Raw genomic sequence first — 27,676 nt, 5'->3', positions numbered from 1 at the left:
CATATTGTAAATAAAGGAAACTGGAGGCTTAAGTAGATGGACATGGGAGAGTGGACCTCTCATGTGCAACACACTTAGCTACCCCCTAACCTGACCCCATAGCAAAGCAAAGAGAAACAGATTGGCGAGAATCTTCCAGCGTCTCTGAAGAGCTCTCGGTGACTATTCTATGTAGCCTTGAAATGATGAGAGATTTTGCCATTGATCTGGCTGTTCTGATTTCAATAGAAACGATGCTATTTCAGGGTGGCAGGGATCCAGTGGTGAGGCTTAATTATCAGAGACAAAGTTGGCCCAATTTCTATGATAGACCACAGAGATGCAGTAGCAATCGGAAGGTATTGACACTTAGAAATCTGTGGAGGCTTATTACTGGCTTCCTATGAATAATATAGATTGGTGGCCAAAAATGATATGACTTGATTAATATAATCCAGAAATCACTATCTCTGATGGAAAAAAAATATAACTTCATGGAGGTGCTGGTATAAATCCATAGCCAGATACCACACCTAAGCCAGTTTACAGATCCTGAGCCCCTGGAGTGAGGAGAGAGTCGGGGAACTATTGGGAGAGTATCCTGAAACTTGGCCTCAAGTATATGCTGTAAATCTCCCCAGTTCTTTCCCAGAGTAACCTGCAGCTATTTAAAGAAGGACTATGTGAATGAGAGATGCCCAGACCTTCAGGGGGTTCTTAGGTGTTAGCTCTGAATTGACACCAATCCTGAGAATACAATGGTTGAATGGTTACAGTGGGGATTTATGGAAAGAAACTCAATAAAGAATCTATCTAAATTTGTCTCACAGCGGCCCTGTAGACTGCCAGATCTATTTTATGGTATGTCCACAAAATATGCATAAATGCATTTAGAACTGGCATTACTCCCATGTGGATCCCCTGCACTCTGGAGTAAAGACTACCATGGTAGAAAGGGCCAAGTGGAGCCGTTGGACCTGCCTGCTCCACCTCGACAAACTGGTAAATCAAAAGCAATACTCCACTTCTGGGAGAAATAGCGCAGCTTAGTGATATCATAAAGGACTCTTAAAATGCAAGAATGGTGAATCCGAATGACACTTTAAGAATAGCTGTGATGGCCGGGTGCAGTGGCTTACGCCTGTAGTCCCTACACTTTGGGAGGCTGAAGTGGGCGGATCACCTGAGATCGGGAGTTTGAGACCAGCCCGACTAACATGGAAAAACCCCATTTCTACTAAAAATACAAAATTAGCCAGACATCACGGCACATGCCTGTAATCCCAGCTACTTGGGAGGCTGAGACAGAAGAATCACTTGAACCCAGGAGGCAGGGGTTGCAGTGAGCTGAGACTGTGCCACTGTACTCCAGCCTGGGTGACAGAGCGAGACTCCATCTCAAAAAAGAAACAACAACAACAAAAAAATAGCTGTGAGTTGTTATAAATTTAATCCAGCTGTGATTTAAATGTCATGTATTTATTGAAGAGACCGACACAACCCCTAGCACTTGATATGCTAATATTTACTAGGAATACACTTTTCCCCCGACTCAATTAGTCAGTACAGGTTGAAGCGGTTTGCCTTCCTCTGGCAGAGATGGTAGTACATCCTTTTTGGCTAACTAGTCATTGACTATGACAACTGTCCTCCTTTACCTTCTATAGTTGGCAGACCTTGATCGTCTGATCCAGTATGGTGAGTAAATTATACAGACAGCAACAGGAAATACCAAATAGCCCAGTTATCTTATTCTAAGAGTGAGAAAAAATAACACATGATAATTCAAAGGCATACTCATTAGCGAAGTTTCTAGAGATCAGCAGTCTTGGTTAAGCAGATTATAACTTCTAAAGTGAAAGAGTTGCTGCACTTAGCACTGACTATGAGCAATGTACATATTTGGATAGATTTACAGTTGAACTCCACAGGAATAGAGATGGCAGCTATTATCAGGAGTATAGCTTGTGCAACTATCCTGAGACAGAAAATAACTTGACTTGTACTAGGAATGGAGGAAAAAAAACAGGGTGACCATAGAGTAGGTAGCAGAAAGGAAGGTGAGTATGTGACAAAGTTGAAGGGTTAGGATAAACGTGGATCCCAGGCCTCACAGGCTGCAGTAAAGACTTTTAATTTGATTCTAAGTGCAACTGCAGAGTTCTAAGCTAGGAGTGGGAGTGAGTGGGTCTGATGCAATTTGATTTGTGTTTGTAAACAGTGAGTCTAGCTACAAAGAGAAGGATGGAAAAAAAAGATTAGGAAGATTAGAGGCACTAATATGACAGAGGAAACAAAGGACATAATAGTAGACTTGGTGTGTTGCCTTATTTATTGGTAAATTGTATAGGTGTGCTGCTATCATTAGCTAAAGTCTCAAGATAAGATATACTTAGAGTAGGAAGTGTCAGCAATAATGGATGTAACTAACCTTGCATTTCTAATTTATTAGAATGGCATCTTGTCAGAACTAACCAACTGTCATTAATTTTACCATGAGATGGCTGACACGGAACTCATACCAAGAGTGTAAGGGTCAATTTGACCACTTTCTTATCTTTTGCTTGTGCTTGAATTACCACTATTCAACTATGTTTTGCTTGTTTGTTTTTGCAGGATGTTTTAAGTTGTCATCTACTTTTTTAGGTTAGTTTAGGTAAAGGTGGTTACTATAACTCGCAAATCCATTTGACTGGTTCCAAAAAATCTTCCATAAGTCACTATTCACCAAAAGCAAATGGCATGACAGCTATGACAGCCCTACCAACATATAGGCCATGATGAAGAATGCCAGCATTAAAGATAATAATGGCTAAGTTACTTTTGCTTAAACCAAAAGAAATGGAAATGAAAATTTCAGTATATTCTTCCTCCAACTCTAGGAATCTTCCATTCCCTGAAGTGCGCACATCCTGCTTTTGAGAAGACTGACTTAAACCAGAGGGATATTCAGTGGTAGGAAGTTAAAGAGAGTTTAGAATATTGGGCAGAGATGGGTTCCATTTCCAGACCTCCTGGGAAAAACCCAGGAGCACTGGATAAACTAAGTAATAAACTCCATCAATTATCCTAAATCTTCCCCAATTCCTCAAAGTTTAGGGGATAAAATCAAGAGCCTACTTTCCATCTTTTTTTTATACCAGGTGGCAACATAAATCCATCTAAAGCAAAACACGTAGTAAGATGCTCAGCTCACAATTATTTGGGCCTCACAGCAGCATTTGGCGGAGAAAGGGACACAGTCCTACTTCTTAGAGTTATCCAGCTAATGCGAAGGTGGATTACTAGCTGGGCTTGAGAAGTTGCAAAGTAAAACACTAGAAAGCTAAATTTAAGTGAATAAACATTCTCCCACACTCAGTTTTTGTATTCAAAGAGAGACACTAGATAACCTACACTCTGAGGCAATCAGTTTCTGATAGCAAACAGTTGTTGCCATTTTTGAGTGCCTCTTCGGTAACAAATCGTGGACTCTACACTTTAGGTGTACAGACTAATTCTCACTACACCTCTGTAAGTCACATTCATCTCACTTTCTGCAGAAAGAGGGTTGAAGCGAAATGGTATAAGGTCATTATTTTGTCCAAAACATATTTGTTAATGTCTACTAGTTGACAGTACTTACTTATTCATTATTTTAAAAAGTAATATCAAGTGTATCTGTTAGCAACCATTATAAATCCAAGCAGAGATTCATTTAATGAGCAACCTGCCAGCACACAGGAATAAACAGCAGGGAGTCAAACTGGAACTGAGCTTTCTATTCCCTCTGGACCATCAGTCGCACATTCTACAACATAATTATTGATGGAATCAGAAGTTTTGTATATCTTTCTTAGCACAGTCTCAGTATTCAGCCACATTCTCTATTTCTTCACTTGAAAAGGCCAGAACGGCCGGGCGCGGTGGCTCACGCCTGTAATCCCAGCACTTTGGGAGGCCGAGGCGGGCGGATCACAAGGTCAGGAGATGGAGACCATCCTGGCTAACATGGTGAAACCCCGCCTCTACTAAAAATACAAAAAATCAGCCAGGCGTGGTGGTGGGCGCCTGTAGTCCCAGCTACTCAGGAGGCTGAGGCAGGAGAATGGCATGAACCCGGGAGGCAGAGCTTGCAGTGAGCCAAGATTGCACCACTGCACTCCAGCCTGGGTGACAGAGCGAGACTCCATCTCAAAAAAAAAAAAGAAAAGGCCAAGACTAGATGGTTCTTGGACAAATGTTGTGAAAATCACCACACATTGGAGCCAAAGGCAAGACACAGAAAAACACAAGACACCAAAATCGTGTGCGAAGCACTGTGAAAGACAGTGCAGGGGGTGCAAATGGCCCACACAGACCAGCCTTCCACTTGCTGGCCCTATGACCTTAACAAGGCTTCTCCTCTTTCTCAGCCTTGTTTTCTCATATAGAGGAAGTAATCACACATAATTTAGCAGTGACGTCAGGTTTAAAGAAATGAAAAAACAGCAGCATATAGAGGTTAAGAAGAGTGCTCTGGAGACAAACATCTTGGACTTCTATCCTGAGCATTGCTCCCTACCCCTGTGATCCTGGGTTACTTAATTTTATCCTTCTGTTTAAGTTCCTTAATCTATAAAATGGGCAATGACATTACTCACCATTAAGGTTCCATTGAGGATTACATGAGTAGAAACATGAAAACTCTTACTGCAGTGCCTGCCACATTGCTAACGTTCAGTAAATGTCAGCTGTGATGACGTTAATGATGATGATGATGAAGATTCTGAGAAAGAGCAAGAATAATGATTATCATGTGTGAAGTGGTTAGAAGGCTGACAATATATGTAATTCTTCCCATAATCAATGATCCACATCCAAAATCCCTACTTAAGATTGAAACTCCAATTTAAGCCTTAAAATTACCAATTTTAATTTGGCCCGATTACCCCAAATTGTGAAGACAATCCTGTAGAAGCCTAGCAATGTTTTCCAAGGACTATCAATGCCCTAAACCAGCTCATCTCAAACTTTTTATAAAATAATCAAACTATTTTATTCTTTTGTTGTGAGAGTGTTAGAAACCCAATGCTTTGGCTATAAAGTTTCATACAAAATAATCAAAACGCTCCAGGAGCTACAATATCACCAGGCACTTTTATAGAGTTTGATGATGAGTGAGAAAGATCTGTCCAGAAAGACCTATGAAAAATCATTATTATATTACACTCAACAGCTTTCATGCACCACCTACAGATGCTCAGGGAGAAGGAAGTAACAGCTCTATGTAACATGATTTAAGCATTCCAGAGACTGTTGGCTTTGCCATGAAACATCAATTTCTTGGCACTCTCACATTACTTTTTCATGTTGTTATATTTTTGGAGAAAAATAACAAAATAGTTGGACCAAACAATAATATTTCTCAAACAAATACACCTTCTGCCTTCTCTGGTGTATTTATGTTTACATGCTTGGAAGAGCCAATAGTCATTACTACATCCAGCCAATAATATTGAAACCGGGAATGTACTTGTATCTTTGCAATAAATCACAGAAGAGAGCTGCTCTCTTAGTAGTGAGACCTAAAGATGGTAAAATAAATTGGTAACTTGTCTTCTGTGGGAAAACAAAAAGTGTGTGTATGTGTGTGTCTTGGATACTACCAAAAGATCTCTACTTTTTCTTCTTTTTGTGTGTATATTCAGGCTTCCTTACATTTCTATCTTGATATGCAGAAATATATATTAATAGGTTGGAAAAATGGTCAGTGTAAACACAACAAAGAGTAGTAGTACTTTTCAAATATGCTTATGCATCAAAATTACCTGGAGCTTGTTTTCACACAGATTCCTGTGCCTGACCCCAACAGTTTCTCATTCAACAGCCCTAAGACAAAACTGAGACCTTGTATTTCTAATCAGTTCCCATCCAGGTGAAGCTGATGCTGCTAGATCAGGGACCACCATTTGAGAATCAGTGATGGAGAAGAATGGTCCCCAACCTTACTTGGTATCACAGAACAAGTGTTCTGCTCTTAACACTTCTGTGTGACCCAAAGCACAACATTTAATCTCTGCAGATTAGTTTCTCAAAGGTGAAATGAGGAGTTTGCATAAGATGAGCTTCAAGATTTTTTTTCAACACCAATGAGCCAAGAAGGCTAAGCTTTCTCTGTGCCTTGTAGCCTCTGAAAGGTACCAGATTGATTCAGGTGCTGCTCCTCCATCATGCACAGGGATTCTGTCTTTGATTTGGTCTCCATCAATGGTTTGCAAAGGTTGTCAAAAGCAGCAAGGGAAGTTAAGTAGATGGCATCCTATTTCTAAAAAGTAAAATGTTTACAATTTGATAGCTCTTCCTCCCATGCATAGTAGAGAGAATATACCATCGAATTTGGCTTCAAATGAACATCCTTCATAGTGTCTGTCTTAGTAGGAGAATTGACATAATAATAACAAAACTTAAAATTTATATTTATCAAACACTTACTATATGCCAAACACTATAAGGTCTTTATATACATTGTCATTTAGTCCTTATTGTAACCCCGTAGGGCATTCAATATTATTATATTCAATTCAGGCAGCAAAATATACTTAGAATAGCCTTTCAATCCACTCAAAGTCACACATGGATCAAGAAGCAAAACTGAGATGCAAAATCAACCTAGTCCGATTTCAGATCTAGGGCCCCTGATCACGGTGAGAGTTTAAATGCTATTGCATTGGGGTGTGTTGAAATGAATGTCTGTGGCAAGCACAATGTTTCAATTTTTTAATGTTACTTTTGTTGAGGATCAAAATATGCCACCCCAACATAAACCACTTTGGCATAAGCGTTATTTTGAACTGGAGGCCAATGAGACCCAACAGACGCATGTGCCTTCCCGGCACAACCCTTATCTGAGTAAAAGCAGAAACTCCTGAGAAATGAGAACTTCCATCAATTCCTTTCACAAGGAAGTTTTCTGGCTATGAAAAGAACAAAACATCCACACTGAGATGGACCTGTACAAGCAAAGCTTACTCCATGAGTGCCCCCCTGTGTTAATCTTCCGCCTCGGAAGGCTAAAGGTCTTGTCACCACTACAAAGGCATTGCTCTTTGCTGAGATGCTATGTAAACCCCAGTTCTAACTATCCCTTTGTGCTACTCTTCACTAAGATTCCTCCTCGTACCCTGCACAGGATAATAATCTGAATAATCTATTTTTCTCCTGTTACGCTGTCTTTTGTCAGTCTGATTTGCAGGGCCCCAGCAAATAACCTAAGACTGGTAAAGGAAAAAGACTTTTTTTTCCTCCCTTTCCTGTTCGTGATATCTTAGGGACTGGTAAGACAAGAAAGAAGTTAAGCCTCCCCCTCAAGCTATCCCCTGGACCACCAGGGCTTCTCCAACACTGTACATTCTTAGCAGGCATGCTGGAGGCTTTCCCCCATTCCAGGGGCTGCGCAAAGTGCTTTCCTAGAATGAGACCCGTACTAACCTTCCCCAGGGGCTCACAGACATATAAGGCTGGCAGACACATCAATGATGAGCTACGATGGAAGCAGTATTGCATCGATAATTTTTCTCTCGAAAAGACCCCCATGCAGTCTTCCCCATCTCAGTAAACAATAAATGTAAATGTTATTGCAATGTTTACAATATTTTCTACCTGTTTGATGTATGGTAGCTGATGAAACCATTACAACCACACTGTAAAGAAATACTATCAGTAATTCCACTTTATAGATGAGGAAACTGATGCACAGAAAAGTAACTTGCCCGAGGCTGCAGGAAGTAAATAACAGAATCAGGAATTAAGCCGGAGCAGTCTGGCTCCAGGCTCATCATGCTAATACGCATGGCTCCCTTTCTAACTGGAAGCTGCATTCCAGATGGGCAGGCCCAAATGCTTTGCTCCTTCTCTTTTTCTTCCACCTGATTCCCATTCAAATTCAAAATACATCTCACCTTCTCCACTGCCTCCCTGGTCCAGGCACCATTGAACCTCACCTAGATTATAGTGACAGCTTTTCACTGGTCTCCCAGATTCTGCCCTTGAGTCTCCATGGTTTATTCTTACAACAAGAGTGACCTGGACCTGGGCTCCAAAACCTGTGATGCTGTATGAACTCAGGGTAAAAGCCAGTTCCTCACAGTGCCTCACAGTCTTTTCAGGGCCTCCAGGTGTTCATGCCTCACTGATGGCACATCCAGGGGGCTTGCATGATGACCTTGCATTGCTTACCTCAGCCTCCATACAGCCATAAGGCACAGACTTATCAATGGCACACAATCTTATCAGATCATGTATATGTTCTGCGAAAGCATTGTTAGATATGAATTTATCATAGAGCCCTAGCCATCATTAACAGAAGGCAATAATTTATAAATGATGGACTGACTACACAGTAGAAGGCCATACCCCAGAAGTCATCCCTTGAAGGATAACTGCCTAGAAGAGCTCCACAATCACTAACATCTATGGCTGGTATTTTGGCCACCAATACTTTGAGTTCATGTGCTGTAGAAACTGCTATAGACAATTCAAATGGTAGTGAGAGCATAGGCTTTGGGATCAGACTGCCAGGGACTGTATCTCAGCTCTGTCATTTATTGTAACCTTTGCCAAGTTACTTTACCTCTGCCTGTCCTAGTCTAATCATCTGGTAAGATAGCTGTCATGAAAGCCCTGGTCCACAATGTCAAAGTGAGAAACGAATGGGTCAATACATGTAAAGTACTCACAACAGGGTCTAGTGTCTCCTCAAACCTCAAAAATGTAAGATATCATTATTAGTCTTATTATAGTATTGAGAGAATGTACTCACAGTCCTTAGTAGTCTCGTCTTGAAAATGATATTTCAAGGAAGTTCAAGTAATCAATGTGTACTCTAGTTAATATCACATCCTTGCACATGTGGCTAGAATGAACCATCTGTAGATTACGAAGCTGAGAACCAGGCTCTGGAATAAGCCGTCTTCTCTAACATACTGCCACCAAGTGAGGGCCTGAGTGAGTGACAAGCTTGGATTCCTGTAGAACATTTTATTTTCTTCTGAAAAAGAAACAGTATAGAACGAATCCAGTAAAATATTATGAAACTCAATTTTAATAAGTTTAGTTCCACTTGACAAAACATTCTGGGACTAAATTTCCTAGATTATTTCTTCAAATTTCTATACCTTATCACCTGTATGTATCCAGTAAGAGCAATTATATGGAAGTAGCAAATGACCTAAAAAGACTGTCTTGAAGCTAAACCCTGAAATTACATTTATTTTTAATGTTCAGAAACCCTGGATCCTGCCCTTTTATTTTATTCTTCTTTCCATCAAATGAGCCTGCCTTAGTCTGTTTAGGTTACTATAACGAAATACCATAGACTGGTGGGTTAGAAATGACAGAAATTTAATTCTCACCGTTCTGTACTGGGAAGTCCAAGATCAAGGCAACGACAGAGTCAGTGAGGGCCTCCTTCCTTCACGGACAGCAGCTTTGCCTCTGTAACCTCACATGGCAGAAGGGACTAACTAGTTCTCTAGGGGCTCTTTTATGAGGGCACTAATCTTATTCTTTCAGGCTTTGTTCTTAGGACCTAGTCATCTCCCCCTAACCCCTTCTCTTAATATCTTCACCATGGGGGTTCAGACTTCATTCAACATTTGAATTTAAGGAGATACCAACAATCAGACTATAGCAGAGCCTAATGTCTTTACATCAAGGAAGTAAAAGTATTTATTATTTATTTATTCATTTATTTATGAGATGGAGTCTTGCTCTGTCACTCAAGCTGGAGTGCAGTGGCAGGATCTCGGCTCACTGCAACCTCTACCTCCTGGGTGAAGCGATTCTCCTGCCTCAGCCTCTGGAGTAGCTGGGACAATAGGTGCACACCACCATGCCAGCTAATTTTTTTTTTTTTTTTTTTTTTTGGTATTTTTTAGTAGAGTTGAGGTTTTGCCATGTTGGCCAAGCTGGTCTCAAATCCCTGACATCAGGTCAGGCCTACCTTGGCCTCCCAAAGTGCTGGGATTATAGGCATGAGTCACCATACCCAGCCAGTAAAAGTATTTTAAATAAAAATAAAAAAGTTTAATGTTTATGTGTGTCTGAAAATAAAATAATAAACAGATAGTGATTCTGAATCTTTGCTGGTTTTATTTTACTCTACAGTTGTAACATTGTATTATTTATCATAAAAATCAATGATTTATCATCATAACCTTTTGTGAATAATAATTTGTTCTTTCTTAAACATTAAGATGAGTTAAACTCTAACCAGATTTCAATACTCAGGAAGACAACTTTATAGTTTTTTATTGTTTTCTCACATTTGCAAATATATTAGCTATATATGGGGACTGGGTTATGTATATGGCATTGCTAAAGTCATGTATCATTAAGGTTAACAGTAATTTACTGTAAAGACTGTAGTCAAATCCCCAAATTAAAAAGATTTTTAAACAGGAAGAAAGGAATAAATTTGAAATAAATGTAACTATGTCACAGTTTTAAGAGTTCTTTTTTTTTTTTTTTTTTTTTAATTATTATTATTATACTTTAAGTTGTAGGGTACATGTGCATAACGTGCAGGTTTGTTACATATGTATACTTGTGCCTTGTTGGTGTGCTGCACCCATCAACTCGTCATTTACATCAGGTATAACTCCCAATGCAATCCCTCCCCCCTCCCCCCTTCCCCCTCCCCCCTCCCCCCTCCCCATGATAGGCCCCGGTGTGTGATGTTCCCCTTCCTGAGTCCGAGTGATCTCATTGTTCAGTTCCCACCTATGAGTGAGAACATGCGGTGTTTGGTTTTCTGTTCTTGTGATAGTTTGCTAAGAATGATGGTTTCCAGCTGCATCCATGTCCCTACAAAGGACACAAACTCATCCTTTTTGATGGCTGCATAGTATTCCATGGTGTATATGTGCCACATTTTCTTAATCCAATCTGTCACTGATGGACATTTGGGTTGATTCCAAGTCTTTGCTATTGTGAATAGTGCCGCAATAAACATACGTGTGCATGTGTCTTTATAGCAGCATAATTTTACTATAGTAAATACTTTATATGAAGCAAATACAAAAACTTGTCCTTTGCAAATCTCTGTCCTGACCCAAGTTCTACTTTGAGGCCATATTCAGCATTTGGCCACATCTCTTAAAACAAATAAACTAAAATGAAAGAATAAGTGATTCAATGCCATAGTGCATTAGTGATTGACAAGACTTTCATTAAAGGTTTGGCTGAAAGATAAGTAAGATGGTGTACATTTCATTGTTGTGCACAATAATCATTTCATAAAAATCCATATTAGCTATTTCTATTCTTCCCATATGGTTCTCTTTTCTATCAGCTCTACTCTGAATTGCTTTCATTGGCTTTCCTTGATATTTCAGGATCTCTAAAATTTCCCCCGATTAACCCAAGCAAGCCACTCTGACTTCACGCTATTCCATTCAATGAAATAAAATCTCCTTTGAAGCAGTTTTGAAGCCATCTCTGGTTCCCAGCCATGTGGCTTTTTCCATCATTTAATGATCAGACTAAGTTAGATAGAGAAATTACTTACTGTGCTCTTCTGAAAATGAAATAAGTATTTTTAAATCATCATTCATAAACTTCTCCATTTCTTATAAACCAGGTAGTAACAAACAAGGTATTATTTTCCCCATTTTTCAGAGAAAAGATAGAAAGGTCATCCTGCCAAAGGATATGACACTACATATGATGAAATGGCTCACTGAAGCTCCATTCATTCTATTTATCATTGACAAAGCTGGTAAGATAAAAGCTACATATTCCAGGCTATCATATAGCATGGAGTTTGCATGTAAATTTCATGCCATGAGTTAGATATATTCCCATGAGTTTAGGAAGGTGATGATGAGGCTGTTTCTCCTGATCAGCAAGTTCCTGGCAACATGAAGATATTCTTCAGCAATGTTTCAGGATCAGATAAAACACCAAAAATAAAAAATAAAAAATAAAAACAACAACAACAACTTTTGAAGACATTGGAAAGCTACTGAATCAACTGAGATTAAAAAAAAACTCTTCTAATGTTTCTCAGTGGGGGGTTGATGTACCACAAGTTACTCCATCATAATCAGAAGGAGACTTACAGAATGACACAAAACTAGCCCATCATGGGAACTACTTCAGGTGAAAATGCCACTGAGGATATTGCCAAAACTGTCTCTTATACACAGCAATCCAGAAAGTGGAAGTCAATGGTAGATCAATTGAAAATATATAGACTGAAGTACAAAGTGAAACACGGCAAATACAGAAAAAGCATTAAGGCCAGAGGCAGTAGCTCACACCTGCAATCCCAGTACTTTGGGACGCCAAGGTGAGAGGATCACATGAGCCCAGGAGTTTGCGACCAGCCTGGGCAACACGGAGAAATCTCGTCTCTACAAAAAAATACAAAAAATTAGCTGGATGTGGTAGTGTACGCCTGTATTCCTAGCTACCTGGGAGGCTGAAGTAGGGGGATTGCTTGACCCTAGGAGGCAGAGGTTGCAGTAAGCTGTGATAGTGCCACTGCACTCCAGCCTGGGCAACAGAGTGAGACCTTGTCTCAAAAAAAAAAAAAAAACCACTTGTGTACATCATAACAAAACTACTGAAAACCAAAGGAAAGATCAAAATCTCAAAAACAACGTGGACAAATAGACATATTACCCTATTACCTTTTGACTTATCATCAGAAGCCAGAAAACAATGTAATTACATCTTAAAAGTGCTGATAAAAAATATCCAACAACCTGGGTTTCTATACCCAGCAAATAAAATCCTTCAAAACATGGAGGTGAAATAAAAATGTTTTCGAAAAACAAAAATAAACTCTGTTGTCAGCAAATCTAAACTAACAGCAATATCAAGTGAAATTCTACAGGCAAAAAGAAAAGGATTCCAGATAAAAGGACAGAAAAGCAGAAAAAAAAGAGCAAAGGAAAGAGTATCACAATAATAATGTCTTATTATTCTCTATGTAATTCCATTTAGCCCCTTATTTAATTCCATTTACCAAAAGGGTATTCTACCAAAAAGGGTAAATGGAATTAAACTATTATAATATCATAGTATTGTCAAGGACATGGTAAAGTGAAACTTTATATTGCAATCTTGAGGTTAATCATTAAAAGATTTAATATGAATATATAAATAACAATAGAGTCTATTATATTTAAAATATTGTATTAATTCAAAATAAGGCAAAGACAGTGAAACCGAAATGTAAAGCAAATTGAATGAAAACAATAATAGCAAGAAAATGAATAAACCCAAAATATGTCAGTACCTACATAAGTTTAGCAAGAAGATAAAATGCTCCTAAGCAACATACAGCCAATAATATACTTCCAAAATATGTAAAGCAAAAATTGATAAAACTAAAAAGGAGGAATAGAAAAATCTATAACCAGAATTGGAGGCTTTATCAGCAACTGATAAAACAAGCAAACAAAATAATTGACAAAATATTAGAATATAAGGAATTTATAATTAATCTAATTAACAAATATAAGAAACCACAACATGACAGACTATGCATTTTTTCCAATACACATGGGATATTTCCCCAGACTAACAACAAGATAAGCTTTTCATTCAACGAATGAAAAGAATTGAAATCTTTCAGAGTATGTCTTCTGACCATAACAAAATTATGCTTTAAAAAAACCCAATTTATATATATATGACTAAAATCCTCAACTGTTGAAAAAAAGTAATATACATTTAAACATAAAGAAGATATTAAAAAATAATCAGAACGTATTCTGAATGAAAATGATAATAAAACATAACAAAACTTATGAAACTAAAGAGTTTCATAGGCTTAAAGGAAAATTTATAGCTTTCAGTTCTTATATTAAATAGAGAATGTTGAAAATCAAGTTTTAATTATTCATCTCAAGACATTAGGAAAAGAATACCTAATGAAAAGCAAAGAAAGCAGCAGAAAGAAAATGAAGAAAAAAGCAGAAATTAATGAACAAAAAAAATCAATAAAGCCAAAGGTTAGTTATTTGTACTGATTAATATAATGGATAGACTTCTAGCAAGTCTATCCATCAAGAGAGAAAGAGAAAATCTACAAATTCCAATATTTGGAATGAAAAAGATAATATTATGAAAAGCACTGACATATAATAAACAGGTAAGAGAAACTAGTAAAAAAAACTTTTTTCCAATAAATTTGAACATTTACTTTAAATAGTTAATATTTTTAAAGAAAAAATATCCAGCTTAATAGGTGTATGGGTCTATTTCTGGATTTTGTTGAAGGCCAAAAGAATGAGCATAGGGCAAACTCAGTATACCACTGGAGGCTATATGAGTAAACAGCAAACTGTTCTGATGAAAGCAGGATGTTTTCCTGTCCAGAAGGAATGCTGAGGGCAGTCACGACCCAGGCACAAGTGTTTCTTGTGATCAGGCAAATCTGAAGCCCGTTAGTAATAATATGAACCTGTGATCAATCAAGCAGCTGACGTCGTTGGCTCCTCCTCCCTGCTCTTTCTACCCAATAAATACAAAGGGCTGTAGAAGCTCAGGGCAGCTACTTTTACTCACTAAAAGCACACAGCCCTCTTTTTCCCCTGGCCCCTTTCTTTAAAATAGTTTCTTTTGTTTTAAGTTTTCATTTCTGTGCTCATGCCTGTTTGTTCAGTCTCATAATGGTGGTCTCAAGTAGTAACAGTTACAACTATCGTAGTGAGGGTCTGAAGTAGTAACCATGGTAGTCTGCCACAGATTTTCAATTATGTTTCTTTAATCTGTGTCTCTCCTGCCACTTATATAACATAACCTTCACTACTATAGCCTTGTAATGAAAGAATAATTCAGAAGAAATGGAAAACCTGAATGCCTCTATATTTAATAATTTGATTTTTAAAACCATTTTGCAAAGATATATCCTGGCCCAGTAGGTATCACTGGTGACTTTTTAAAAACAATTCAGTAACAAATAGCACCACTGTTACATAAAATCACATAGAAAAAAGGAGAGAAGACTTCACAACTTATTTTATGAGGCCAACATAACTTTGATATGAAGACTTGACAAAGATATGATAATTACTTGCCATTTCTTTCATAAACAAAAATATTTTTAATTAGTGAACAAAGTCCAATAATTTATAAATATATGATAACAAGTTTTTGGCCCTAGGAATATAAAAATGGCTAGAAAAAATAAGTAAATATAGATGGAAAAGAAGTGTTTGATAAATTTCAATATTATTGATATTTTATTTTATTTTTAACATTTCTTTTTTATAATTTCAATTTTTATTTTAGATTCGGGGGTATGTGTGCAAACTTATTACATGGATAGATTGCATGATGCTGAGGTTTGGGATACAAATGACCCCATCACTCAGTTAGTAAGCATAGTACCCAATAGGCTATCCTTCAGACCTTGCTCCCCTCCTGGTCTCCTCTCTCTAGCAGTCCCCAGTATCTATTGTTCCCATCTTTACGTACATGTGTGCTCAGTGTTCAGCTTCCACTTATAAGTGAGAACATGCAGTATTTGGTTTTCTGTTCCTGCATTAATTCACTTAGGATAATGACCTCCAGTTGAATCCATGTTGTGGCAAAGAACATAATTCTATTGTTTTTTATGACTGTATAATATTCCAAGGTATACATGTACCACATTTTCTTTATTCAATCCACCATTGATGGGGATCTCAATTGATTCCATGTCTTTGCTATTGTGAAAAGTGTTGTGATGGACATAAGAGCACTTGTGTCTTTATACAGAATGATTTATTCTCCTTTGAGTACATACCCAGTAATGGAATTGCTGGGTCAGGTGGTAGCTTTGTTTTATATTCTTTGAGAAATCACCACCCTGCTTTCCACAATGGCTGAACTAATTTACATTCCCTTCAACAGTGTGTAAGTGTTCTTTTTTCTCTACGTCCTTTCCAGCATCTGTTATTTTTGAACTTTTAAATAATAGCCATTCTGACTTGTGTGCAATAGTATCTTATTGTGCTTTGACATGCATCTCTCTGATAATTAATGACATTGAGCATTTTTTCACATGCTCATTGGCTGCTTATATGTCTTCTTTGGACAAGAGTCTGTTTTTGTCCTTTGCCCTCTTTTTAGTGAGGTTATCCATTTTTTTCTTGTTGAATTGTTTAAGTTTCTTGTGGATCTTTGATATTAGAACTTTATTAGGTGTAGATTGAAAATATTTTTTCCCTTTCTGTAGGTTGCCTGTATACATTGTCAATAGTTTCTTTTGCTGTGCAGAAGGTCTTTTGTTTAATTAGGTCCCACTTATCAACTTTTGGTTATGTTGCAATTGCTTTTCAGAACTTAGTCCTGAATTTTTGGCCAAGGCCAATGTCCAGAATGGTATTTCCTAGGTTTTCTTCTAGGATTTGTATAGTTTGAGGTCTTACATCTAAAGATTTAATCCATCTCGAGTTAGTTTGTTTATCTGGTGAGAGGTAGGAGTCTATATGCATTCTTCTGCATGTGGCTAGCCAGTTATGCAAGCTTTCTTGCCAAACTGTGAATAAAAGAGAACTTCCTCAAATTGGTAAAGACTTTTTTAATTAAAAAAAATTCTTAATGGTGAAATGTTGAGATTAAGGTGAAGATAAAGATATCCACTTTAACAATTTCTCTTCTACTTAGAAGTGGAGAATGAATGAATGTTATGAAGTAAGAGAATGGAATAAGAATTGTAAAGACCGGAAAGGGAAAGATATTATTTGCAGACATCACATTGTATATGTAGAAAATCTGAAAGAATTTACAGGCATATTGCAACTAATAAACAAATTAACAAAAGTTCTAAAGTACAAAAAGATGTAAAAGTAAGTGTATCCTAGTGTACCAAAAACACACAAAAGAAATGTGTATTTTGGAAATAAAAAATACGACAATGTTCAGAAATAAATCTAACCAAATATGTCATACAAGATCTCTGCATTATTATGTTAATCTAAATAGAGATATATATCATGTGTGCATATCAGTAGACTTAATAAAGATTTAAATTCTTCCAAAAACAATCTTTAGAGTCCACACTCAATACAGGGTGTTGAACCAAGTCTCAGAAAAGTTGTGTGTACGTATGTTTTAACTTGACAAACTGATTCAAAATTTTGCACAGAAATGCAAAACTAAAAATAGTCAAGGCAATTATGAAGAAGAGAGCCAGAGGACTTATACTACCCCAAATTAAGATCTAACACAAAGATGTAGTAATTAAAGTTGGGTGCTGTGGGCAGTAAGAGAGACAAATAAACCAAAGGAACTAAACAGAAAAATCTAGAAACACATTCCCACACCTTATTATGGTGGAGGTAAATTGTAGTGCAAAGAGAAAAGAAACGTCTCTTCAAATAATAGTTCTGGGTCAATTACACATTCACATGAAAAATGTCAACATTGATTCCTACTTCACAGTTGATAAAAAGTAGACTCCAGATGGACTGGAGATCTGAGTATGAACAGTAGAACAATTAAACTACCAGAAGAAAACATAAGAGAACATCCTCGTGACCTTGGAATGAGCAAAGATTTCTCAAGTACAACAAAAAAGCTGTAGTTACTAAGAAAAATACTGATAGACTGGACAATAATCGATCTGTCTCTCAAAAGGTACAATTAAAAGAGTGAAATGTCGGGTCTGTGCATTGGGGGAAGATATCTGAAATAATCACAACTCACAATGGACAAACACCCAGAATACGTAAGTAACTTCTATGAGTCAAAAAGAAGAAAACACTGTAGAAAACTGTTTCACAAAAGAAAATATCCAAATGGCCACTCAACATATAAAAAGATGCTTGAGGCCAGGAGTGGTGGCTCACGCCTGTAATCCAAGCACGTTTGGAAGCCGAGGCAAGGCAGATCACAAGGTCAGGAGTTCAAGATCAGCATGGCCAATACGGTGAAACCCCATCTCTACTAAAAATACAAAAATTAGTTGTATGTGGTGGTGTGCGCCTGTAGTCCCAGCTACTTGGGAGGCTGAGGCAGGAGAATCACTTGAACCTGGAAGGCAGAGGTTGCAGTGAGCCGAGATTGCGCCACTGCACTCCAGCCAGGGTGGCAGAGTGAGACTCCATCTCAATCAATCAATCAATCAATCAATCAATGCTTGATTTCATTAATCATTACGGAAATAAAAAGTGGAACCACAATATAGTATCGTAACATACCTATAAAACTCTCTTACACATCTTAGAGGTTTGTAAATTGGCACAACCACAGAGAAACTTTTTGGCAATGTCTGCTAACTGCACACAACCAACCAAAAACTAGAAACTGCCTTTCAATAGTTGAATAAAGTAAAAGCAAATAAAGTTTATTTACGCTATGGAATTCTATTAAGAAAGAATGAAATACAACTGCATACGAGTTGGATGAATCACCAAGACAAACTGAACGAAAGAAGCCAGACACAAAAGGGTACACACTGTATGATTCCATTTAAAGTTCAAAAAAAGAACAGTGTTTGAAATCACAGTAGTGTCTGTCCTTGATGTCAGGGGAAGGGAGTAGGTCAGGAAGGAAACATAAGGGGGACTTCCTGGGAAAGAGTGATGTTATTTTTCTTAATCTGGGTACTGGTTGCAAAGATGTCTTCACTTTATGAAATGTAATCAGTTGTATTCTTATAATTAGCATGCATTTCTGTTCGTCTGCTGTTCTTCAGTAAAAAGCCTTTTAAAATATTAGTAACAATACTATGTGTAAAAACTTGTGAAGGGATTTTTTTTTTAAATGAAAGACTAGCAAATAGATAACAAAAATTTACATTTCCCATCTTGGAAGCAATATATAATGCCACTTGTTCACTGATGAAAAGATAGGCTCCACTTTAATAATAAAAGTGCTGTTTTTTGGGGTGATATAAAAGTGTGCTTGCATCCTATCTGAGCCACAGACTAGGTGCAAACTGAGCTTCAGTCAGCTAAAATCCAAATTCCTGAGAAAGAGCTCTGATTGGCTCAGCCTTTTAGGGTATCTTTGGCCAGAGAGAAGGATCTGCTTTGTGGTCATAGATAATCCTTCTGGAAATATGTGAGAAATTCCCAGAAAACACACACACACACACACAAAGAAAGAAAGAGTTAGCAGTAATTGGTGCTGGATTCATTTGGGTTTGTGGATGTTAACTTGATTTTCTTATTTTTTTGACCTAAGTGGTTATGTTTAGAATGTACATTTCAAGCACAGGGCACTTTTCCCCAGCGTGTGGAAAAATAAGGATACATCTCAAGTGTTCTAACATCAAAATCCAGGCAACCAGATGGATTCCAGAACAATGAAGCTGAGTTTTTCTTTTCTCCTTCACAATTTCTCTTAGGTTGGCTTTCTCAAAGAGCTGAGCCTAATGTAGAGAGCTTATGAACCACTATTTTATTAGAAGCACACTCCCACACAGCAGAAGTGAAGAACAAAGCTAGTAAAACAGAAGAGGCAGGGGAGCCAAGACAAGGACACATTATGCAGCCGGCCCTTTGCTAACTGTGGAAACTGAGCCCTTGCTCAGTTAGTGGAAGCATACCTGAAAAAGCCACGTGAGAAGCATGCGGTGGCTGTCCCTCAGAGGAGGCAAATACAAAAACACCGTTTAGAATATGAACTCCCCATACTTCGGGACTGCACACACCTGGGCATTTCTGGGAAAGACGGCTAAGTGTGTGTTGTGGGCAGGAGGTGAAGGACCGCTAGGTGGCACCTGTAGAAAGACCAGCAGAAGCCAGACAGAGCTAGAATGAGAGATGGCGGAGGATAAGTGGGTCTGAGGAGCGTAAGAGGAATCTGGTACAACGTCATTAGCCAGATTAGAAAAACACACCATTGTTGCTGCAGCTATGGAAAGCAAACTCAAGGAAAATTTTCATTACTGGTACCATCTGTGATGTCTTGTCCTAGAAAAGATAACACCAAATCAATCTGAATTTATCTCAAGTTTAATATGAGTGTATTCGTTTGAACACTCTGTCTGAAAACCAAAAAGAAAAACTTAAAGTCTCCCTCTAGTGTCCAAACTGTTATTTTACAATTCTGTTGGCTGTTAGACAAATAAATTTTGGCAACAAAATATTGTTTAATCTTGTAGAGAAAAAAAATAAGTCATTATGTGATATCAAATTATTTAATGTAAAGCAGGAATCAGTCATTTTTTGTAAAGGTTATAGGGTAAATATTTTAAGCATTTTAGAGCACATATAATCTCTGTTGCATATTCTCCTTTGTTTTGGTTTGTCTTATTTTAGCAACCCATTAAAAATATAAAAATCATTCTTAGTACACTGACCATACAAATCAGACCAGACTAGATTGCAGTTTACTGACTCCCATGAGGACGCCACCTATTGCTAAAAGATACATGTAGTTATTTCTATATATATTTAGAACTAATATCTTATTTAGATATCATATCTAAATAATATATCATATTTAGATATGTATGTTTATAAAAGTAGGAGGCATTTTGTCTTTAATGGTAAATAGTTATAATGCCAATTGCTTTACAAACATTCTTTGTTTCTAATGGTTTACGCCTAGGTTAAAATTCTGAAGAATCCTGACATTTTGGCAGACTCCTGGTATTTAAAAGAAACTTTATCTCACGCAGAAATTCTTAGCACAATATTTCTAAAAGAGAGTCTTTTTACGTCTGGCCAAAATGTTTCCATTATACTTCTTTTCAAGACTTCCTGTCTAATAACTAGATGGCTCTAGTTATGTAAATTTCTGAATTGAAAACAGTTTGTTAAAATTCATTTAAAATTTTGATTTGCATGTGGTAATTTTGCTCTTAGAAGGTGCACAAGACTGGGCCCAGTGGCTCACCCCTGTAGTCCCAGGCAGGCAGATGTACCTTGAGCTCAAGAGTTTGAGACCAGCCTGGGCAACATGGTGAGACCCTGTCTCTACAAAAAATACAAAAAAGTAGCCGGACATGGGGGCCTGTGGTCCCAGATACTCCAGAGGCTGAGGTGGGAGGATCACTTGAGCCAAGGAGGCGACGTTGAAGTGAGCAGAGATCAGATAGTGCCACTGCACTCCAGCCTGGATTACAAAGCAAGACCATCTCTAATCATCATCATCACAATAATAGTGCTCAAGCCTGTCCACTCCTTCTTCCGTGTTTATGATTTCTAACATATTTAAAGATGTTCTAATCCCCCAACAGATTTCCCAGGTCTCCCTTCATCTGAGAGTTTTGAGATACCATAAGCAACCAGGTTGTAGAACCTTATCTTTGAATTTGCTGTTTCAGACACAGTGCCTGGTTTTAATAATTATTAGCCTTATTACTTTGAATAAGACACTTAACACTCCCTGATCTAGAGAGAAGCAAAATGGCACAGTGGTTAAATCCAAGCACTCCAACCATGAAAACGGAGCTCAAATCCCTACTACACCTCTTATAAGCTGCAGATTACTTACCACCACTGTACCTCTGTTTCCTTGTCTATAAAATATGAATAACATGAATACTGATAGCACTAACATCATAGGTTTCTTGATAGGCTTAGTAGTGCTGACTCATGTAAAATGTTTATTTAGTGACTACAACATAAAAACTTCCTAATAATGATTTATAATTTCATGTATTTTATCAATAATTATTTGTACATGTAATTTTAGTGCCTGATTAATATTGCATCATAAAGATGTGCTATGACTCATTTAACAAATTCTAGCAATGAGATAATTTTTCAGTTTTGCCATTTTAATTTAACAATGCAATACTCATCTTTGTATATAAACTGTGGTCTCTAAATGAATTAATATTTGTTTTCAGATGTATAATTATTGGGTCAATAAGTTTAGACTCATGGTCGCACAAGGCTCAATTATTTTAAGAAATTTATGCCAATTTGACATTCCATCAACAATTCTTGAACATCTAAATGAATCTTCATCAGTATTAAGTATTTTTAAGTGTTTGCTAATTATTAGGGGTGTCACTAATTCTTTTTGGATAGCAAGTAACTCACCTGTCTGGAAACAGTTTAAGGTAAATGGTGTAAATTATTCAGGACTATACATGTGTTTTAGAGCTATGAGATGTCTTCTGGTAAAAATGTATAAAATAAAACAAAGTTTCTTTTTTAATTGTTTACTAAATATTTTATATACCTATTTGACCACATTAAATCATTTTCTACTCTTACTTAAATCTGTGGCATCATTTGCTTTTAGTAATCTATAAAAATCTGCCAAATTCCATTTTCTAATCTAGGAGATTATATTTTAAGGCATTTCTTCCTATAGACTGCCTGAATTTCTACTATGCCTATCTTCTTTAGATTAAGGGAGAGGGATTTTTTTGAAAATATAGCTACAGGGGTCATGTGCATATTGATTAAATGCTGAGATAATTTTAAAGACATTTTACTCCCTCCTGACACATAAATTGGCCTAAATTAAACAGATTCCCAATTAAATATATATACTGTTACATAGTATTAAAGATACACATAATAAAGTTAAATGAAAGTATGTAATGAGGGTAGGTACCGCTGAAAACATTAAAACTCAGGCAAGGCCCAATGTGGTGGCACAAGCCTGTAATCCCAGCACTTTGGGCGGCCAAGATGAGCAGATTGCATGAGCTCATGAATTCAAGATCAGTCTGAGCAACATCGTGAAACCCTGTCCCTACCAAAAAAATATAAAACATTAGCTGGACAAGGTGGTGCATGCCTGTAATCCCAACTACTCAGGAGGCTGAGGTGGGAGGATGGTTTGAGCCAGGGAGCTAGAGGTTGCAGTGAGGTAAGATCCTGCCACTGCACTACAACCTAGGTGATAGAGCCAGACATTGTCTCAAAGAAAAAAAACAATAACTCAGGCAAAGTAATTACCAAATATCATAATATATTATGTGTCTAAAAAATAAATTACAAGTATATTTTTAATTTTTTGTTAATTCATAGCATGCATATAGAATAGTGTGATACTCAATATCATTAGTCACAAGGGAAATTCCTGTCATACCAACTAAAACAGAGTCAACAGAACAGGTAGGAAATCACCCAGGGAATAAAACTTTACTCCAAGAATGTAACTCTTTGCAAGCCTGCATGCCAAAGCTGTCTGCTGTAACCTGAAGTCAGTTTAATCCAATGGCTGCTGAAACAGCCTGCTGTGATTCTAAGAGTAGTTTTACCCAACATTGTCACTTACCAATCAGAACTTACCAGCTCCCAAAAATCTTACTGGTGCCAGTGAACTTTCTTTCAGAACACTGTGGAACATTCCTCCTTTTTATAACACTTTGAATCTTGTCTTTGTTCTTCAGACATACTAAAGACCACACAGTCTGTGGTATGTCCCAAATTGCAATTCTTGTTCCCAAATAAAATATTTCAAATTTAGAAATTTTCCTTTATACTCAATTTGACTTTGACAACTGATAAACAAAATGTAGTATAAAAATGCAATGGAATATTTGCCATAAAAAGAAATGAAGTACTGATATATACTACTACATGGATGAACCTGAAAACAGTATGCTATAGAATGAGGAGCAACTGATAATGGGTATAACGTTTCTTTTATGGGGTGATAAAATATTCTGGAATTAAATAGCAATAATGGCTGCAAAACTCTGTGAATATCCTAAAAACCACCTAAGTGTATATTTAAAATAGTGTATTTTGGTGTCAGTGGAATAGTGAGGGAGAAGAAAAAGAAAAATCAGTTAGGCAGATAGCTACAGGCAAAAATAGAGCAGTCTGGGGAAAACTCAGACTGCCCAGGGACAGAGAGATAAGGAGACAAAGTCCAGCATAGAAGCCTTTTGTTTTTTGTATGATTAACAGAGTCCCAGGAAAGTGTCCTCCCCTTTTCAGGCATATACACCATGGGCTCCATGGGAACTTGTACAGGAAGGAGGGTTTACCTAAAACAGACCCACAGTTATATAAACAAGAGATGCTGCACTTGGTGTGCTTGCAGCTGCATAGATAAGGAAAGTTATACAGACAACTTTACAGGTAAGAGAAGTTACTCAAACAGCCACAGAAATGAGAGGAGTTTCCCATAAAAGCTTTTGCACTCAACTGTAAAAGTAGCAGTGTGCTCAGGCTCCCTTCTCCACTGCAGAGAACTTTCTTGTTTCACTAATTAAACTTTTACTCCAACCTCACATTTTCTGTCCCAGCTCCTTAATTTTCTTGGTTGTGAGACAATGAGCTCAGATAACACCTCAGACACGAGACCATTGACCACTGACCTGTTTCAATAGGATATTTTGACATGGCAGAATAGGAGGCTCCTTACTCTACTCCACCCACAAACATACCCAATAAATATATATTCATAGATGACTTCCCTCTGACAGAAAGTCAAAAACCAGTTGAAAAATTACTACCCACTGGATAACTGAGAAAATATCCACATCATAAATGATGACATTAAAAACATGAAATGTGGAATTAGGGACAGTAAAAATATAGTGTGTGTGTGTGTGTGTGTGTGTGTGTGTGTGTGTGATCAAAATTAAGGTGTTATTGGCTTAAAATAACCAGTTATAAGATGTTTTGTGTATCCCTCAAGGTAATTACAAAGCAAAACCTATAATAGATAAACAAAAGAAAAAAAATATATATCCAAAGCATATCACTACATAAAGCCATCAAACCACAAAGAAAGAAAACAAGAGAGGTAGAAAAAAACAAAGAATCTTAAAACAACAAGAAAACAATAAACAAAATGGAACTGGCAAACTTTTACCTGTCCATAATTACTTGAATGTAAGTGGATTAAATTATTTCATCAAAAGGCATCTAGTTACTGAATGGATTAAGAAATTAATAAGAGCTACATATATTTTGCCTCCAAGAGACTCATCTTACCTTAAAAGAAACTCATAGTCTGAAAAAATGAAAACATGATATTCCATACGTCCTTGGTCAGTGGGGGAAAAGTGCCCCACTGACTCTGAAGAGCAAGGAGGAGGTGAACCCACATTCCTCTCGAGATCTAACCCTCAGTGTCGACCGCCCCTAAGGGAGGGAAAAGCACAGCCCACCAAAGCCCCGCCCTGTGTCAAGGAGAACACAAACATGGCAGCAGACACTGACGTGGAGAGGGAATCATCTATTCCTCACTGCCCCACTCTTTAGTGCACTGTTGCAGACTCAGCAGTGACTCTTCTCATTGGGGCCCAGAGAGTGTGGGCTAAAAGAGTGTGGTCCTCAGTCTTCTCCAGCAGCTCCCACCCCACTGAAGGCAAATGCACACTGAGGAAAGGCACATTTTGTGCTTCTTCATTGACACTGGTCCATCCTAACTTGTTGGAGCTTACTTTCAGTAAGGACTGCAGCCTAAATTAAACAACCAAATGAAATTACCTCACTATAACAATTAACATCTGAGAAAGCTACAAAACTAACTGCAGCCAAGAAACCCATACAGAGCCTTGGCATCCTGAAAGCACCACAAAACAAAGCCATGTAATCATCTACAATATACATCACAGTAATATCTCCGAGGGAAAAGAAAGAGTAAAAAATCAGGAAGCCCAATTAAAACAACAGTAAATTCAAGGAAGAAAGTAAAAGGAGAGAGAAGGAGAAGAAGAAGGAAAGTGTCAGTTCCTCCAATGGGAAAGAACCACCACAAGAATTCTGGCAAGACAATGAAAACACACACACACACACACACACACACACACACACACACACACACACACAGTGTTTCCTCAGGATCTCACTAACTATTCAGCAATAGATAGTAACCAGAATGAAATGTCTAAAATGACACATATAGAATCCATAATATGGATGAAAACAAATTCAATGAGATCCAAGAGAAAGTTGAAATGTAACACAAAGAAGCCAGAAAAATGATCAAAGATTTAACTGTATTAAAAAATGAATAAACAGAACTGCTGGAATTAAGAAGTTCAAATCAAAAAAAAAAAAGATTTCAAACTGTCATTTAAAGTCTTAACAACAAATGAGACCAAGCAGAAGACAAATATATCAGAGCTTGAAGACTGGTCCTTCAAATAAACCCAGTCGGACAAAAATAAAGAAAAAAAAAACAAGTTTAAGTAAAGAAGACTTCACTTATGGGATTAAGTGAAGTTACCAAATTATGACTTATTGGCATTCTAGATAGAGAAAGGAAAGTAAGCAACTTGAAAGGCATATTTGAGGATATAATTTACAGAAATCTACCCAATCATTCTAGAGACATCAACATGTAGGTAGAAGAAACCCAGATAACTCCTATAAGATACCATACAAGACAACCATCCTTAAGACATATATTTATCAAACTACCAGAGATCAATATGAAAGGAAAAAATCTTAAAGGAAGCTAAAGAAAAGGGTCATATTACTTATAAAGGGAAACCCATCAGATGATCAGTGGGCTTCTGAGCGGAACCTTGACAATGCAGAAGAGATTGAGGGCTCATTTTTAGCATTCTTAAGGGAAAAAAATGCCAGCCAAAAATTTTATATTCTGCAAAACTAAGCTTAATAAACGAAGGAGAAATATGTCTTTTCCAGGCAAGCAAATGCTAAAGGAATTCATCACCATAGGACTGGCCCTACAAGAGATGCTTAGGAGAGTTCTAAATATGAAAACAAAACGATGATACTTGCTACGAAAGCACACACAAGCACATAGACATGGACACTATAAAACAACCACACCATCAAGACTACAGATCACTTAGCTAACAACACTATGACAGGAACAAAACCTCATATATGAAAATTAATATTTAATATAAATGCCCTAAACACTCCACTTAAAAGAAATCGAGTGGCAAGGTGGATACAAAAACAAGATTAACCCTTCTGTTGTCCTCATGACACCTGTCTCACATGTAATGACACCTACAGGCTCAAAGTAAAGAGATGAAGAAATATCTATCACACCAATATGAAACAAAAGAGAGCAGAGGTTGCTATTCTTTTATCAAATAGAATAGACTTGAAGCCAACAACAGTAAAAAAGGACAAAGAAGGGCATTAAATAATGTTAGAATGTTTGGTACAACAGGAAGATTTCATTGTCCTAAATATATACACATCCAACATTGGGGCATGCAGATTTATAAAACAAATACCTACAGACATCAGGAAAGAATTTGATAGCCAAACAATAATAGTAGAGAATTTCAACACCCAACTGCCATCATTAGGGAGATCATGAATATAGAAAACTACAAATTCTGGACCTAAATATGACACTTGACCAACTGGACTTAATAGACATCTACAGAATACTGCACCTAATAACCAAAGAATATACATTCTTCTCATCTGCACACAGAACATACTCTAAAAAGGACCATGTGCTTTGTCATAAAGCAAGTCTCAATACACTCAAAAAAATTAAAATCATAACAACCATCTTCTCAGACTAAAGTGGAACTAAAAAAAGTCACTACAAAGAGGAACTCTCAAAACCACAAAATACATGGAAACTAAAAAACTTGCTCATGAATGACTTTGGGAAAACGACAAAATTAAGGCAGAAAACAAAAAATTATTTGAGACAAGTGAAAATACAGACATAATACAGCAAAACCACTGAGGACGCAGCAAAGGCAGTTTTAAGAGAATAGTTTATAACACTAAACACGTACATCAAGAAGACAGAAAGATTTCAAATTAACAACCTAACCTCCACCTAAAGAACTGGAGAAACAAAGAACTAAGTAAGCGCAAAGCTAACAGAAGAACAGAAATAACTAAAATCAGAGTAG

The sequence above is a fragment of the Macaca nemestrina genome, chromosome 13 (genome assembly GCF_043159975.1).
Source record: "Macaca nemestrina isolate mMacNem1 chromosome 13, mMacNem.hap1, whole genome shotgun sequence".
Lineage (NCBI taxonomy): Eukaryota > Metazoa > Chordata > Mammalia > Primates > Cercopithecidae > Macaca > Macaca nemestrina.
This window is presented reverse-complemented; position numbering follows the sequence as displayed.